Source organism: Pelobates fuscus, chromosome 6 (genome assembly GCF_036172605.1).
Source record: "Pelobates fuscus isolate aPelFus1 chromosome 6, aPelFus1.pri, whole genome shotgun sequence".
In the NCBI taxonomy this organism is placed as follows: domain Eukaryota; kingdom Metazoa; phylum Chordata; class Amphibia; order Anura; family Pelobatidae; genus Pelobates; species Pelobates fuscus.
The window spans coordinates 168,079,388-168,097,210 of record NC_086322.1 but is presented as its reverse complement, the minus strand read 5'-3'; positions in this window follow the sequence as shown (position 1 = coordinate 168,097,210).

The following is a 17,823-nucleotide window of genomic DNA, read 5'->3' as shown; positions in this document are numbered from 1 at the left end:
AGATTTTACCTTTTAGCTGAAAGCAGCAGGGTGAATTGTTAGTGAAGAAGTCACCTAAGAGGTTTTGTCTTGATGTGGCAGGTGAGCTTACACCTGAAGGGCCTTTGGAGTGATACAAAAATATCTCTAGTTATATATGTTAAGTTGAAGGCACAATAGTTAATATACTTTTGCCAAGTTATATACTTATTTCTTGTCCCATTTCCTGAGCTGGGTAGATGCTTTCTGTCAAAAAGCAACAAGATTGCCATAGAAAATATATAATGAGGACCATTACAATTTTTGATAGTTTTTTTTTTCTGAGCTCAGCACAAATGCAACCATTGATTTCAATGTCCCCTTGATGGTCATTCATAAATTAAAATGAGAAGGACAGAACCTGTATGAAAGCTACATATTTGATAGCTGTAGTAATAGCGCAATGATTTACATATTATAACAAATCTCTCAAATTAGGCAAGATTGTAGGAAAGTATAATTTTGTGTGAAGAACTAACGGAACATTAATGATCTATCGTCAAACAGTAATAAGTACTTCATAATGTAATGTAAAGTATAAAATTAAATAAGGTAACGATTACAATAATTAGTGTAGTTAATAAAAAGGTATTAAATCAAAGGAGGAGGATTAGTGTATGAAAAAGTATGACAGTGATCACAACTCAAGATATAATGTGTAACAGTAAAAATAATCATACTCTTAAAAATGAACAGACATTTAAGGCTTTTTAGCAGTGTACCTATCTGTAATCTGATTGCAGCATGTGTGTTTATAGACAATGCAGTATATGACTGTGCATCAAAGAGTGTAACAAGTTACAAACCACTGTCACTATAGTTTTATTTCCCTAAACCAACTAATTATTGCCATTTTAATCTATTGAGCAAACTACCATAGCCTTAGCGGTAATTAGCACTTGAAGATGTTACTGTTCTTCAAAGTGGAGTTGGTCACATTAGATTTGCTTCACCATTTTCAAACCCTAAGTGACAGTTACGGTTAACCGCTCCCAACATAACAAAGAAGACTTTAGAGTACATGTGATAAACACACCATGTTTCCTAGAATGTTACAGAAAACAATCTAGTTAAGCATCAAACATTGTATTATTTCATTTATTACAAATCTCTATTGTCACTTGTGATCATGGAAAATGGAATCTGTCCAAAACATTTTCTCAAATCTGCACCTCTACATGGAATGAACAGTACGGACAATCATACCATTTTTTTTTACTGGTAATGAAGTGTACATTAATCATCATTGAGATCACAATTAGATGACAGAAAGTGGTCTTCGTGAGAAGATTTGCCTTTTTAAATCTCTACTATATTATACTTTGACCAGCTGTCCTTCCATGGACCCCATTTAGTAGGTACTAACTACTGCATACTGAAAGAAAATACTCAACAAGACTTGCCGTTTTGGAGATGCTCTGACCCAAGTGTTTAGTCATAAGTCTTTAGCACTTGTCAAAGTCACTCAAATCTTTTCTCTTGCTCATTTTCTTCCTGCTTCCAACACATAAAATTCAAGAACTGATTGTTCACCTGCTGCCTAATATATTCCACCCCATTGACAGGTGCCATTGTAATGATATAAGTAAAGTTATTCACTTCACCTGTCAGTGGTTTTAATGTTGTGGCTGATCAGTGTATTACTGCAAGCGATACCTATTACAGAGCTTATTTAAGTCACATGCACAACTGAAATGCCATTTTCTTTTTACTGCGATCACTTATATTTCAGTACTATTGCTTCTGGCATACAACATGTACAGATTTACAGTGACTGGGCATTAAGCCAGACTGCGTTCCTGAAATGTAGACACTTTGGAGATGAATCAGATTTTAGTACATATTGTAATTTCCAAACAAATTGTTGCAATAAGCTTGAATTAAATTGGGGCACATATATCCATACAAAAGGTTAGGGTCTCATCTCACAATACATTTTGAAAGTAGGCAATGAGTTAATGCATGATATACAAAGACATAACTGTAGGCCCACATTTTATCAATTGGACTTAAAATGGTTGTACAAATGACCTTCAAAAATAATTTCCTATGACATTTTTTATTATAAGGATTTGGGCATCACAGAAATAAATGCTCTAGGTAATGCAAAAACTTTTTATAATTTCTCTTAATGACTAGAGAGATCATTCTCTATTATCAAGTATGATAGGAGAAAAAAAAATAAAGGTTTGAAAGTTTCACAAATACATTAAAATGGACTGTTGTAATTATGAAATTTAAAGGGATTACAGTGCAACTAGGGTTACTTTAAAAAAATAAATAACATCAGGATTACAATCCATATGTATTAAATATATTAGAATTTACTATGTTAGAATGTAGAATATTGCATATTCTATGTTTCTATTGATTATATATGGATGTGTGGATTGACATAAGTAACAGATGGTCTAAGTCACATGGTTTTCTTTGTATGAGAACTCTGGAATGTGGATTTGGGGGTCTTGTCCTTATATGGCTAGAGTTATAGTCTGATGTCAGTATGGACACATATATATATATATATATATATATATATAGTAACAGAGGGACACAGGGTCTCTTGGCTCTGGTCTCTGTCTCTTGGCTCTTGGCTCTCTCTGGCTCTCTCTCGATGTAAAGATGTAAGGATGTAAAGAAGTCCAGCAATTACCATCTGCTGTTGAATGTCCATTATCCTGTAACATCATTTGTTGTTTTATTATGTATCCGTAACTAAGAATAAATCTGAAGAAACCTTAAGTCAGATTGCGTATTAGTACTTTTCAATAATATATTATTGTGGCGAGCATTTGTCCCAAGACTATATATACAAAAGACGTATATATATCAATCAATTGAAGACCAGAAGAAATTAAGAAGTTTTAACAGTGACGATTCCAACCAGTTTTTACATAGAAATAATCAGAAATGTCACCTAGAACTTTTAAATAGAACCTCTGAGCAGGATCCAACATCACGAATGTCTATAGTAAGAGCATTCTTAACACCCCACCTCTTTACAAACAGCTTGATAATAATCAAATTTAATCAAGCTCTTTACAAAGATTGATTATATAATTAAAACATTGTTTCTATACACAGACATACAGTGCATATATGTGCATCTGTGTCAATGTATACATATGTCTTTGTGTGTATAGATAAATTGTATGTGTAGCAATGTGTGCATATGTCTGTGTAGGTGCGTACGTCTGTATGTATGCATATATCTATGTGCGTCAGTATGTGTAGCAGTGTTTGTGTGTAACAGTGAGTGCATAGTAGGAAGTGTAATAGTGTACATTGCAGAGTTGGTGTAAGTAGCAGCATGTGTAGGGTGTGTGTAGCAGGGAATGTGGTATTGTGTAGCTCTCTGTGTGTGTGATATAGCTGTATAGTCATTTTTATTATTATTTTTTTAAAAAATTATTTATATAGCACCATCAGATTCCATAGCGCTGTACAATGGGTGGACTCACAGACATGTAATTGAAACCAAATAACTGGATGTACAGGAACAGAGAGGTGGAGAGCCCTGTTCAATAAGCTTACATTCTAGAGGGAGTGGGGTATAGTGACACAAATGTTAAAAGTAGGGGTACGAAGTAGGTTGTTAGAAAAGTATTCACTGAGAGCTTAGTAGGTAATTTTTGACAGTTGAAGGAGAGGAGTCATGGGGGATAACAGTTTAATTGATATGCTTTCTTGAAGAAGTGAGTTTTCAAATATTATTTGAATGAGTTGAGACTGGGTGAAATTCTTATGGAGAAGGGAAGGGAGTTCCATAGAAGAGGTGCAGCCCTGGAAAAGTCTTGGAGGCGAGCGTGAGAGGTGGGAGTATGGACAGAGCGTAGGGGCCTTGACGGGACATACTTGTGTATTAGGGAGGATAGGTAGGTTGGAGCAGCATTATGTAGGGACTTGTAAGCAAGCACCAGAATTTTAAATTGAGCCCTATGTCTAACTGGAAGCCAATGCAGGGACTGACAGAGTAGGAAGATTTGTAATTTTAAAGAGGAAAATGTTTCTTCCAGAAAGCTGTAAATACAAAAGAAAACGTAGCCTTAAGTACTATAATAGCATCAGGGCCAGATTAAAAGCCCAGTGGGCCTGGTGCTGACAATTATGATGGGGCCTAATTACAGAAACTTATCGACCAAAAACACTAAAACAGTCTTACCTCTCAAGAGTCATGTATCTGATGGAGTTGGTGTTGGAGGGAAACTCAAAGGATGCAGCTATAAGAAAACACATACTCTATGCTAATCTCTTTATCTAATTAATGCTTTAATCTTTCAAGTAAATCCATACCCCATAACAGCAGTGTCCATGGGCACTGACGCAAATCACGTGACCAGAACTGCCAAAATGGGCGAACATGCCCAAAAAGGGGGCATGTCTGTCCAAAGAATTGGAAGGCCAGCCTGGCATCAGTGTCCCTATGTATCACAGTGTCAATGTCCCCATGTCGCCCAGTCCCCTAGTCTCCCAGTGTCTGGGTCCCCATTTCTCCCAGTGTCCCCATGTCTCAGTGTGTCCTGTGTCACTAGGATACTAGGGGCCACTGAGAGACCCGGGGACATTGGGAGACATGGGGGCACTTGTGAATACAGACATGGGGACACTGGGAGACATGAGGACACAGACATTTGGGGACAATAGGAGAAATGAGGAGACAGACACAAGGGACACAGACACTAGGAGACATGGGGACACAGACACTAGGGACACTGGCTGGGAGGCATGGGGACACATACACTTGGGGACACTGGGAGACATGGGGCACTTGTGGACATAGACATGGGGACACTGGGAGGCATGGGGACACTGAAACATTTGGGGACACTGGGCGACATGGGGACACTAAGGACACAGAGACATGGGGACACAGACACTGGGAGACATGGGGTCACTGAGACACTAGGGACACTGGCTGGGAGACATAGGGTTACTGGGAGACATAGGGACACTGAGACACTAGCTGAGAGACATGGGGACACAGAGACATGGGGACACAGATACTGGGAGACTAGGGGACACTGGGAGCCATGGGGACACAGACATTTGGGGAAGCTAAGACACTAGGGACACTGAGATACATGGGGACATAGACACTAGGGACACTGGCTGGGAGGCATGGGGACACAGACACTTGGGGACATGGGGAACTTGTGGACATAGACATGGGGACACTTTGAGGCATGAAGACACAGACATTTGGGGACACTGGGAGACATGGGGACACTAAGGACATAGAGACATGGGGACACAGACACTGGGAGACATGGGGACACTGAGACACTAGGGACACTGGCTGGGAAACATAGGGACACTGGATGGGAGTCATGGGGACACTGGGAGACATGGGGACATTGAGAGACATGGGAACACAGACACTGGGAGCCATGGGGACACAGACATTTGGGGAAACTAAGACACCAGGGACACTGAGAGACATAGGGACACAGGCAATAGGGACACTGGCTGGGAGGCATGGGGACACACTTGGGGACACTGGGAGACATGGGGCACTTGTGGACATAGACATGGGGACACTGGGAGACATGGGGACTCTGGAAGACATGGGGACACTAAGGACACAGAGACATGGGACACAGACACTGGGAGACATGGGGACACTGAGCCACTAGGGACACTGGCTGGGAGACATAAGGAAACTGGGAGACATGGGGACACTGAGACACTGGTTGGGAGTCATGGGGACACTGGAGAGACATGGGGACACTGAGAGACATGGGGATACAGAGACATGGGGATACAGAGACATGGTGACACAGATACTTGGAGACCAGGGGACACCCGGAGCCATGGGGACACTGAGACACTAGGGACACTGTGTCCCTAGTGTCTCCGTGTCCCAATGTGTCTCCCTATGTCTCCCAGTGTCCCCTAGTGTCTCAGTGTCCCCATGTCTCCCTGCTGCCTTTCCCCCCATCCTTCACATACCTGAGCTGTAGTCTGTCTCTGCAGGCTGGGAGCTGCTGTCTGGACTCTCTGTGCTGTGTAGCTGCTCCCCCGTGGGTTAGTGAGTAGAGAGAGGCAGGGAGATGCTGTAACTTCCTATCCCTGCCTCTCTCCATACACAGTGACCCCTACTAGCCGGTGCTGGTATTGCAGAGTAATCTCCGTTTATACAGAGACAAATATTTGCATTTGTATTGCTGGTATGCAATACCGTCACGGCCAGGCAGCCTCCAATACCAGCTGTGCCTTAAAATACCAGTCAGGTGGTAAACCTAAGAGTAGTCTGTAAAAAAAAAAAACTTTTTTTTTTTTAAATGGGCCTATTCCATGGGCCTGGGCCTGGAGCTGCAGCTCCATTAGCCCCTATGTTAATCCGGCCCTGCATAACATTGTATTCCTGGTTGTTATTCGTGATATAATTTAGTAGTTTTTCTACTCTAAGTAACACCCCCCCCAAAAAAAAGAAAACCAAAAAAAATCTCACAAAGCACACACACACAGCAACATGATAATTGAGAAACTGAGAAGGAAGCCAATGCTGTATTCCATATTTTTGATTAACTATAGCAGCATTTACATTCAGATTTTACTTGAACAGAGACACCAAAATATGCAAAGGCATACAAAGTTATGGAAATGAAAAACAAACTACCTTTAGGCCAGAAAAGAGCATCAGAAAAGAAGGCTATATAGTTGGATGAATATGTTAAAAGACTTACAGGATTACAGGAAGCAGACCAGCAGGTTTTTCTTTTCTAGAAAGATCTCTAAAGTAGTTGTAGAAGAAGGTTACACCACTCTTGTGGAGTGTGCTGTCAGGCTAAATGTTGGCTCTGGATTTTTTTTTTTTTTTGATAATCAATTTTTATTAGCAAGTGAATACAGTGAATTTAGGGCTCGCAGGCCCTCATCAACCAAATAATGTAAGAATACAATAAAGTAGCATTATACAAAGACAATATGGATAGGTACAGATTCAAGTGCGCTTCCCGAGCCATTTTATAACAGGTAACATTGTACAGTTGTATTTACATCCCATAGTGAGAGTTGCAGAGTGTTGTCGCATCGATATGTCATGGAGCAGAGTGCATCCGATTGGAGTTAGAGTGGTGTGGACACAGTAGCGCCCATAGATACTCTAAGGCTGCGGTTCTGCGAGCGATAAGTATCTACAATAGTCGTCGATAAGTGTGGATTTGTGATTCGTTGTGTAGGGTGGTGGCCCAACAAAGGGCCGTGTGTGCATAATGGTATAGTGTCGGCATGATACGGAGTATATAATGTAGGGATGAGGAGAACAGTGAAACATAGAAACATAGAAACATAGAATGTGACGGCAGATAAGAACCATTCGGCCCATCTAGTCTGCCCAGTTTTCTAAATACTTTCATTAGTCCCTGGCCTTATCTTATAGTTAGGATAGCCTTATGCCTATCCCACGCATGCTTAAACTCCTTTACTGTGTTAACCTCTACCACTTCAGCTGGAAGGCTATTCCATGCATCCACTACCCTCTCAGTAAAGTAATACTTCCTGGTATTATTTTTAAACCTTTGTCCCTCTAATTTAAGACTATGTCCTCTTGTTGTGGTAGTTTTTCTTCTTTTAAATATAGTCTCCTCCTTTACTGTGTTGATTCCCTTTATGTATTTAAATGTTTCTATCATATCCCCCCTGTCTCGTCTTTCCTCCAAGCTATACATGTTAAGATCCTTCAACCTTCCCTGGTAAGTTTTATCCTGCAATCCATGAACCAGTTTAGTAGCCCTTCTTTGAACTCTCTCTAAGGTATCAATATCCTTCTGAAGATAGGGTCTCCAGTACTGTGTACAGTACTCCAAGTGAGGTCTCACCAGTGTTCTGTACAATGGCATGAGCACTTCCCTCTTTCTACTGCTAATACCTCTCCCTATACAACCAAGCATTCTGCTAGCATTTCCTGCTGCTCTATTACATTGTCTGCCTACCTTTAAGTCATCAGAAATAATCACCCCTAAATCCCTTTCCTCAGATGTTGAGGTTAGGACTCTATCAAATATTTTGTACTCTACCCTTGGGTTTTTACGTCCAAGATGCATTATCTTGCACTTATCCACATTAAATGTCAGTTGCCACAACTCTGACCATTTTTCTAGTTTACCTAAATCATTTTCCATTTGGCTTATCCCTCCTGGAACATCAACCCTGTTACATATCTTAGTATCATCCGCAAAAAGACACACCTTACCATCAAGACCTTCTGCAATATCACTAATAAAAATATTAAAGAGAATGGGTCCAAGTACAGATCCCTGAGGTACCCCACTGGTGACAAGCCCAAGCTTCGAATATACTCCATTGACTACAACCCTCTGTTGCCTGTCACTCAGCCACTGCCTTACCCATTCAACAATATTCGAATCCAAACTCAAAGATTGTAGTTTATTGATAAGCCTTCTATGTGCAACAGTGTCAAAAGCCTTACTGAAATCTAAGTAAGCAATGTCTACTGCACCACCCTGATCTATAATTTTAGTTACCCAATCAAAAAAATCAATAAGATTAGTTTGGCATGATCTCCCTGAAGTAAACCCATGTTGTCTCTGGTCTTGAAATCCATGTGTTTTTAGATGTTCAACAATCCTATCCTTTAACATGGTTTCCATCACTTTCCCCACTACTGAAGTAAGGCTTACTGGCCTATAGTTGCCCGACTCCTCCCTATTACCTTTCTTGTGAATGGGCACAACATTCGCTAACTTCCAATCTTCTGGGACTACTCCTGTTTTCAATGATTGGTTAAATAAATCTGTTAATGGTTTTGCTAGTACACCACTAAGCTCTTTTAATAGCTTTGGGTGTATTCCATCAGGTCCCATTGACTTATTTGTCTTTACTTTTGACAGTTGAAATAGAACCTCTTCCTCTGTAAACTCACGTGTAATAAATGACTCATTTATCCTTTTTGTTAACAGAGGTCCCTTTCCTTCATTTTCATCTGTAAATACCGAACAAAAATATTCATTGAGGCAGTCAGCTAGACCTTTATCCTCATCTACATACCTTCCTTCTTTTGTTTTTAATCTAACTAATCCTTGTTTTACTTTTCTTTTCTCATTTATGTATCTAAAAAAAGTTTTGTCCCCCTTTTTTACTGACTGTGCTATTTTCTCTTCTGTGTGGGATTTGGAAGCTCTTATAACTTGCTTAGCCTCTTTTTGCCTAATCTTATAGGTCATTCTGTCTTCCTCACTCTGGTTTTTTTTATAATTACTAAATGCTAACTTTTTGTTTTTTACTATTTTGGCCACATCTGCGGAGTACCACAGTGGTTTCTTGAATTTTTTGCTTTTACTGACAAGCCTAATGCAATTTTCTGTTGCCTTCAGTAGTGCAACTTTTAAATAATCCCATTTATTTTGGACTCCATATAAATTGCTCCAGTCTGATAATGACTCCTTTACACATATTCTAATTTTAGAAAAGTCTGTTTTTCTAAAGTCTAAAACTTTTGTTTTTGTGTGGTGTGACTCAGTCACTGTTCTTATATTAAACCACACTGACTGATGATCACTGGATCCTAAACTTTCACCTACAGTAATATCTGATACCAAATCTCCATTTGTTAACACTAAATCTAGTATGGCCTCTTTACGAGTTGGCTCCTCAACGACTTGTTTTAGAGACAATCCCAGTAGGGAGTTTAGAATATGTGTGCTCCTGGCACAAGTAGCTATTTTTGTTTTCCAATTCACATCAGGAAGATTAAAGTCACCCATGATGATAACTTCCCCCTTCATTGTCATTTTAGCTATTTCTTCAACTAGTAGATTATCTAACTCTTCAATTTGTCCTGGGGGCCTATAAATCACACCTACACGAGTTACTGTGTGATTACCAAATTCTAACGTAACCCAAACGGACTCTATGTTCGCCTCACTAACCTTTATTAGGCTAGATTTTATGCTATCCTTTACATACAGGGCCACCCCTCCCCCTTTCTTGCCTTCCCTGTCTTTTCTATATAAAGAGTACCCTGGTATTGCTATGTCCCAGTCATTTTTCTCATTATACCATGTCTCGGTAACAGCGACTAAATCTACACTATCAGTTGCCATTATTGCCACAAGTTCATGTATCTTATTCCCTAAACTGCGAGCATTTGTAGACATGACTCTAAGCTTATCATTTTTTAACACACTTGCTACAGGCACCTTCTGTCCTTGTTTTGGGGGACAATTGGATTGATGTTTTATCACCCTTTTGCCCCCCCCCCTCCTAGTTTAAAAACATCCTAGCAAAACCTCTGAACTGCTCACTGAGAACATTTGTTCCCTTTTGAGAAAGATGCAAACCATCTTTTTTGTACAGTTTATTTCCATTCCAAACAGAGCTACCATGAGCAATAAAGCCAAATCCTTGCTCCCGACACCATTCACCAAGCCACAAGTTAAAGTCCCTAATACGCATCCGCCTGTCGTTCTGAGTGTTATGCACAGGCAGAACTTCAGAGAATGACAGTGTGGAAGCAACCTGCCGTATATCATTGGCAAAAACACTAAAAACTTCCTTAACCTCTGAAACCTCATTGCAAGCCAAGTCATTTGTCCCTAAATGGACAAGTACATCCAATTCCCCTTCCTGCTTTGCTTGCTTAACAATATTACAGATACGTCTCCTGTCTCTGTGAGCAGTAGCTCCGGGAAGACACCTCACAAGACCACCATTGTCCATCTCCACACCTCTTATGATGGAATCCCCCAACAACAACTGCTTTCTATTAGGCCTCACCATAGTCTTCAAGCCTCTCTGCACAACACCACTAGCCTCAGTGCCTCTCTGCACAACACCACTAGCCTCAGTGCCTCTCTGCACAACACCACTAGCCTCAGTGCCTCTCTGCACAACACCACTAGCCTCAGTGCCTCTCTGCACAACACCACTAGCCTCAGTGCCTCTCTGCACAACACCACTAGCCTCAGTGCCTCTCTGCACAACACCACTAGCCTCAGTGCCTCTCTGCACAACACCACTAGCCTCAGTGCCTCTCTGCACAACACCACTAGCCTCAGTGCCTCTCTGCACAACACCACTAGCCTCAGTGCCTCTCTGCACAACACCACTAGCCTCAGTGCCTCTCTGCACAACACCACTAGCCTCAGTGCCTCTCTGCACAACACCACTAGCCTCAGTGCCTCTCTGCACAACACCACTAGCCTCAGTGCCTCTCTGCACAACACCACTAGCCTCAGTGCCTCTCTGCACAACACCACTAGCCTCAGTGCCTCTCTGCACAACACCACTAGCCTCAGTGCCTCTCTGCACAACACCACTAGCCTCAGTGCCTCTCTGCACAACACCACTAGCCTCAGTGCCTCTCTGCACAACACCACTAGCCTCAGTGCCTCTCTGCACAACACCACTAGCCTCAGTGCCTCTCTGCACAACACCACTAGCCTCAGTGCCTCTCTGCACAACACCACTAGCCTCAGTGCCTCTCTGCACAACACCACTAGCCTCAGTTCCTCTCTGCACAACACCACTAGCCTCAGTTCCTCTCTGCACAACACCACTAGCCTCAGTGCCTCTCTGCACAACACCACTAGCCTCAGTGCCTCTCTGCACAACACCACTAGCCTCAGTGCCTCTCTGCACAACACCACTAGCCTCAGTGCCTCTCTGCACAACACCACTAGCCTCAGTGCCTCTCTGCACAACACCACTAGCCTCAGTGCCTCTCTGCACAACACCACTAGCCTCAGTGCCTCTCTGCACAACACCACTAGCCTCAGTGCCTCTCTGCACAACACCACTAGCCTCAGTGCCTCTCTGCACAACACCACTAGCCTCAGTGCCTCTCTGCACAACACCACTAGCCTCAGTGCCTCTCTGCACAACACCACTAGCCTCAGTGCCTCTCTGCACAACACCACTAGCCTCAGTGCCTCTCTGCACAACACCACTAGCCTCAGTGCCTATCTCCAGGACACCACTACACTCTGAAAGTGCAGAAAATGAATTATGTAGAACAACAGACTGTGCAATATGCCTTTTATCCACAACTCCAAGTCTACCAGATCCTACAGTAATCCATCTGCCATTCCTAGTATGTCTCTGCGGCAATGGCTTTACAGCAGTTCCAGCCTGAATTTGTTTACCAGATAATTTACAAATCTCTCTGCACAACACCACTAGCCTCAGTGCCTCTCTGCACAACACCACTAGCCTCAGTGCCTCTCTGCACAACACCACTAGCCTCAGTGCCTCTCTGCACAACACCACTAGCCTCAGTGCCTCTCTGCACAACACCACTAGCCTCAGTGCCTCTCTGCACAACACCACTAGCCTCAGTGCCTCTCTGCACAACACCACTAGCCTCAGTGCCTCTCTGCACAACACCACTAGCCTCAGTGCCTCTCTGCACAACACCACTAGCCTCAGTTCCTCTCTGCACAACACCACTAGCCTCAGTTCCTCTCTGCACAACACCACTAGCCTCAGTGCCTCTCTGCACAACACCACTAGCCTCAGTGCCTCTCTGCACAACACCACTAGCCTCAGTGCCTCTCTGCACAACACCACTAGCCTCAGTGCCTCTCTGCACAACACCACTAGCCTCAGTGCCTCTCTGCACAACACCACTAGCCTCAGTGCCTCTCTGCACAACACCACTAGCCTCAGTGCCTCTCTGCACAACACCACTAGCCTCAGTGCCTCTCTGCACAACACCACTAGCCTCAGTGCCTCTCTGCACAACACCACTAGCCTCAGTGCCTCTCTGCACAACACCACTAGCCTCAGTGCCTCTCTGCACAACACCACTAGCCTCAGTGCCTCTCTGCACAACACCACTAGCCTCAGTGCCTATCTCCAGGACACCACTACACTCTGAAAGTGCAGAAAATGAATTATGTAGAACAACAGACTGTGCAATATGCCTTTTATCCACAACTCCAAGTCTACCAGATCCTACAGTAATCCATCTGCCATTCCTAGTATGTCTCTGCGGCAATGGCTTTACAGCAGTTCCAGCCTGAATTTGTTTACCAGATAATTTACAAATCTCAGACTTCAAAAATACAATCTCCTGCCGCAAGATAGAGAACTGTCTACAGATTAGACAACAACCAAACCTCCAAAAAGTGGAACGTGAAACAAATGCAAAGCAACTATTACACTGAACTAAGTCTGCCATTCCAATGAGGCGAATAATTTAAATCAAACAAATTTTACCTTTTTTTTTTTATTTGTCCTCCTGGATACCTCAGATTACCTCCTGTTTATCTCCAGAATATCTCCAACCACACACACACTTAGAAGCAACACTCTCCAGAATATCTCCAACCACACACACACTTAGAAGCAACACTCTCCAGAATATCTCCAACCACACACACACTTAGAAGCAACACTTAGATGAAGCAACCAAGCTCTATTAGCCAAGCTAATGACAACTACCCTTATATACTCCTAAAATCACCTCCCACTAGGAATGTTTAACACCTGGGTAGGCCTCTGCTTATTAGCAAACAATAGCTAATTTAAATAGCAATCAATAGCAAGTAGCTACCTAATCCAATCAAATGCCTTATAATTACCAACAGGAAATCAAACCTTGTGCAGTCAGTAACCTTTTCCTACAGATGAATCTTACCTGTAACAGTAAAAAAGAACTCTTAGCACAACTATTAGACAGTTGAAGCTTCTGTAAAACTCTCCAGAATATCTCCAACCACACACACACTTAGAAGCAACACTTAGATGAAGCAACCAAGCTCTATTAGCCAAGCTAATGACAACTACCCTTATATACTCCTAAAATCACCTCCCACTAGGAATGTTTAACACCTGGGTAGGCCTCTGCTTATTAGCAAACAATAGCTAATTTAAATAGCAATCAATAGCAAGTAGCTACCTAATCCAATCAAATGCCTTATAATTACCAACAGGAAATCAAACCTTGTGCAGTCAGTAACCTTTTCCTACAGATGAATCTTACCTGTAACAGTAAAAAAGAACTCTTAGCACAACTATTAGACAGTTGAAGCTTCTGTAAAACTCTCCAGAATATCTCCAACCACACACACACTTAGAAGCAACACTTAGATGAAGCAACCAAGCTCTATTAGCCAAGCTAATGACAACTACCCTTATATACTCCTAAAATCACCTCCCACTAGGAATGTTTAACACCTGGGTAGGCCTCTGCTTATTAGCAAACAATAGCTAATTTAAATAGCAATCAATAGCAAGTAGCTACCTAATCCAATCAAATGCCTTATAATTACCAACAGGAAATCAAACCTTGTGCAGTCAGTAACCTTTTCCTACAGATGAATCTTACCTGTAACAGTAAAAAAGAACTCTTAGCACAACTATTAGACAGTTGAAGCTTCTGTAAAACTCTCCAGAATATCTCCAACCACACACACACTTAGAAGCAACACTTAGATGAAGCAACCAAGCTCTATTGGAGTGGAATATGATCCGTATGTGTCTAGGGTATAGCGCAGTCAATGCCCCCCCCCCCCATGATCTGAGCCAGAAAACGGTAACCCCGTCCGTAGGGCAATCGGTTCTGCTCGTTGTGACATTTCTATTGAGGTGTACTTGTTTGGGTGAGCATGTCAGGCTTGTGTCCTCCTCTAGTTTGCGAGTTCCCTTCCGGGCTGGGTAGGTTAGCTAGCATCCAAGCTGTTTCTCTAGCTAAATATTACGTTGTCATGATGCAATATGACAGGGATAATGGGTGAGGACAACCGCTAAGCTCCCTGCCTGGGTCAGTGGGGGCGCGAATCGCGCATGTTCCAAGTTCCCTCGAGTGTGGTGTCTTGAGGCTGCCGTACACGTTCGTAGGTCGGACCGTCAGCTTTGTCTTTTCATTTTTGGAGTGCGTCTCATGTCGGCGTGTGTCAAACATTCCCCCTGTTGTGGCCTCTGGGAGAGTACAGGCTCTGTTCTGCTTTGTCCCCCCTTACCTGTGGAATTATTGAAGTTTAGGACTTGCTGTCGCATTGGGTGGGGGTCTTGTGTGTCTGTATGTTCGTCAATTTTGTTTGTCCCCAGTCGTCGCATGTGTTGTGGGCGGAGTACTATGGGCACCGTCTGTACCTGCGAACGTCAGAGGGCTGGCATGGAGTGTAAGTCATATCACATGTATGTTGTGGCGTTCGCACCATCTCCCGGCTCCGAATTCCCCTCGGCCCCCCCCTATGGCCTCGCGCGAAAGGTATACCACGGTGCCCAGGCTTCAGCGTATTGTGCCTTCCTGCCCGCCAGTTCCGCCTTAAGTGCTTCAGCTGCCCTAATTTTCTCGACTCGGTGGATCCATTCCTCCCGTGTGGGGATGTCCGGCTTCTTCCAGTACATCGGTATGAGCGATTTTGCCACGTTTAATAGGTGACGCAAGATAGATTTTGTGGCGAAACCAACCTCGCCACTATGAGCTGGAGAAGCCTGGTTGCTCGCCTGCTTCCTTTGGACTATGGACCAGACTTTAAAAAGCTTTATTTTACCTGCAGAAAGGCATATTCGTGCCTTTCAGCCGGGGTGTTCAGTAGATTCCAGCTACCGAACAAACTACCATATGAGGGACCACCTAGGAGATGGAGTGTGCCGTCAATTAACCGCCCAGAAGCTGCGGTTAACCGCAGCTTAATTGATGAACGCTGGGTGGCCTTTGTTCGTTTGCCGACCACGAGGTAGCGGCCATTTTAATCGTGCGAAAGACCAGCGGTGTTCGGCGAGGATTCTATGGAACTATAAACGGACACTTAATTGCACGAACACCGCTGAGCCGTCTGTCGCCTGGGTCCTATCGTACAAGGTTAACCGAACACTGGAATTCGGTATTTCTATGGGAATTGTAGTAACCCAGATAGCTATACCATGGAGCCTATTTGTGTGATTAAAGACTTTGGCTCCATGGCGATTAAACTGTATTCGTGTAGTCTGGGTGCCATTCACCTAATAATGTGCACCCAGACCTGGGGATATGTAACATGTCTGTGTTGGGTGGAATAAAAGTGACTTTATATATTTTAAAGCATAATACTGTATTTAGATCCCCACATGTGTAATGGAGTCTTGTCTTTGTCCTGGGAGGTAATTGGATTACCTCTACAATTATCTCCAGGGCAGAAGAGAGGAAACCAGGATGCATTGTTGGTATGTTTACTGCTGTGTGTCTGTAATTGGTTTATGTCTGTCCTTTGTTACAGTCTTCCATTTGGTCCCCTAGGGGAGTGTCCACCAGGTGGGAGACCTGCATAAATACTGGGCAGGTAGCCCTGAGTAAATGAGTTGCTGTTTAACCCTGAAGCTGGAGTGTGTCTCTTTCTTGGAGGGAAGGGGACTGTATGCCGACTGCCAGGAGTGTAAGCTGTCCATATTGCTTTTCCTGTTCGGCTGCTTCCAGGGTTCGTGTGTCTGCTGTTCGAGAGTTGGTGAATTCGTGCAGTGTGGGAGTTCGGGAAGTTGGTGCTTATGGTAGCTGCTGGTCTATGGAAAAGGGGATTATCGCCTAAACGCATTTTTCCCCTTTTATGCTGAAACGGTCCGTTACAGATTTTTTGTATGTGGACAACGGTCGTGTGGATATGTGCAGTAAGGCTAGTTCTTCTGACCATTCAAGGTCATCTCCCAGGATTATTTGAATGTCCGATTTGATTCGGTCCCAGTATGGGACAATGTGTTTGCATTCCCACCATATGTATTGCAAAGTTCCCCTGTCTTCCTGGCATCTCCAACACATTGGTGGTGTAGTGGGAAAAATCCTGTGTAGTAGTACAGGTGTTCTGTACAACATGGAGAGTAGCTTATAGTTCACCTCTTGATAATGGGAGCTAGAGGAACTTTTATGTTGCCATATCAAGGCCTTGTCCCATTGTGCCGACGTAAATGTTTTGTCCATGGCTCGTTCCCAGTGTCGTTGGAAGGTGTTGGTTTCTTAGGCGGGACTGGTCAGCAAGTATTGGTAGAGATTCGAGATAGCTTTCCCTAATGACATGCCACGGGAGCAGAGGCTTTCGTACCATGTTAGGTCTCTTTGTAATTTTTCCTTATGTGGGAGTGAGTTATAATAATGTTTCAGTTGCATGTATCGGAAAACCGCCATGTGCGAGCGTGGACGTGACTCCAATAGTGCGTCCAGAGTCTTCAGAGCGCCGTCCCGAGTGACCTTATGTATTGGGATGTAGTCTGCTTCACCCAGGAATGTCCACCTCCTATGTTGGGGTTGTGTGCATACGGCAGTAATGGACAGGGAGTCGGAGAAACTTGTGGTGTTTCCCTGAGATTTTCCCATGTGAGAAGTGTTTGTGTTACTGGGTCTTTGTCTCCTCTCCTGTTGCCTCTTGTTGCTTGTCTTTTCCAGATTGCCGCCTTCAGTTTTGCAGCATCTCCCTCCCGGTCCAGGATCACCCATTGTTTGGTCGTCTCTAGCTCGGGCCACTCCAGAATCCGTTGCAGCGTCGCTGCCTGGTGGTATTTTTTAAAATCGGGCAAAGCTAAGCCCCCCTTATGTCTGGGCATGCATAGTATTTCATGACGTATCCTGGATCTTTCCCCCCTCCATACATACTCTGATTTCAGGGTCGAGAAGAATATTGCAGGCAGGGCCATCGGTATAGTCTGAAGTAGGTAGAGAGCCCTTAGAAGTACGTTCATTTTAAGGACCGCTATTCGGCCGTGCCAGGTGATGTGTGGGTAGGACCATCTTTTCAGAACGAATTCAATGCTTTGCAGTAATGTCGCGAAGTTGCGAATGTCTTGGGGATTCGTGGTGATCCAGATGCCGAGGTATTTCATTGCTCCTGTACACCATCGAAACGGAAAGAGTCGGCCGAGGGATTCGTAGTC